This window comes from Echinops telfairi, unplaced genomic scaffold (assembly GCF_000313985.2).
Source record: "Echinops telfairi isolate 266 unplaced genomic scaffold, ASM31398v2 ScPeMD7_7457;HRSCAF=8495, whole genome shotgun sequence".
NCBI lineage: Eukaryota > Metazoa > Chordata > Mammalia > Afrosoricida > Tenrecidae > Echinops > Echinops telfairi.
The window spans coordinates 13,435,015-13,436,391 of NW_022111357.1; the positions used below are offsets into that span (position 1 = coordinate 13,435,015).

A 1,377-nucleotide genomic window follows, 5' to 3' on the forward strand; every position below is an offset into this window, starting at 1 on the left:
CACGGAGGGTTCCTGTGAGTCAGAACTCATTTGACAGCAACTGGGAAAGTGTTTGGCTGTTAATGATAAAGTCAGCAGTTCAAAACCACCAGCCATTCTGCGAGAAAGATGTACAGCCTGGGAAACCCTACGAGCAGGTCTACTCTGCCCACCGGGGTCACTTTGAGTTGCAGTCAACTTGATGGCAGGGAGTTCAATTTGTTTGGCTTTTGCCTGCTTTCTGGCTCTTAACCATCCCCTTTACAGAAGTCACTGCTAGCTGAGACAAATGGCATCATCCTCGGGTTTTTCTCATGATCTCCCCGGTACACTTAATAATAGTAGGTCTTGACACCACTCTCCCTGGGTTTTCTTCTCGCAACTCGCCCCCTCATTTTCAGATGATGACTGCATATCCTACTTTTGAAACAGATTCCTAATTTACACTGACCACCCAGTAGCTGGAAACAAATGAGAAAAAAGCCCTGGCAAGCGTCCAACACTTGTTCTTGGCTTATCCCAAGGTCTAGGAACATCCCTATCCTTGAGTTTCATAAGGCAACCTCGTGTTCTCAGAATAACTCGGCCCTGTTTTTATGTCACCACCGTTGGTTTCTCATCACTTTGCTGAAAGCAGTTGGAGAGAATGGAGGGAGCTCTGTCAGTTCTTAAGAACTGGCTAGTCAACAGGTTCAGTGAACCTAAAATCGCCAAACCTCTTTGCTGCATACACACAGCGGAGCACTGCACCACGTGAAGGGAAGGGTGGTGTACCTGTGAAACTTCTGACAGGGAGGGGATTGTACTCAGTAGCCAATCACAAAGGAGTAAACATTGTCGAAGACCATTATTTTTTTTTTAAAAAAAAAGGTTTTTCAAGGCCAAGGACACAGACTTTGATGGCTACCAGAGGTGGTAGGGGCAGGGTGGGAAGAGCCAATAACAGAATGGAGGGTAGCAGGTTAATTAACTTGGGTGAAGGGGAAGATAATATCCAAGAGAGAGATAGGAAAAAAGAAGGGGGAAATAGAAAGAGGGAATCAGGGCAAACCACTGAGAGATTTGATAAGCTGTTAAATGCAAAAATAAAGATCTGTACACTCCCACTGAATTCACAATAAAATTTTTAAAAAGAAAAACACCAGATTGAATTCTGCCTCTCTACTTTACCAGCAATGCAGTCTCATTTCTAACCCTCCCTCTCCTCTGCCTGGCACCCCTCAATTTATAGCCCCAAACAGGAGTTATTAACCAGAGGTCAATGGCCCTATGAAGGTAGTGTTATTATCCTGCCAACTCTTGTGGCATTAGGGAGGTAGAGATTCCTGTAAGCATTAGGGAGGTAGACTCTTGTGGCATTAGGGAGGTAGAGACTTTGTAGCATTAGGGAGGTAGAGA

The 1,377-nt window shown here is 45.0% G+C and overlaps 1 protein-coding gene across 3 annotated transcripts in view; it reads right to left on the bottom strand.

Moving 5' to 3' along the window:
* Positions 1–1,377, bottom strand: part of ZCCHC17 (zinc finger CCHC-type containing 17) — a 92,290-nt gene that overhangs the window by 83,628 nt on the left and 7,285 nt on the right. The gene's annotated exons all lie outside the window — the stretch shown is intronic.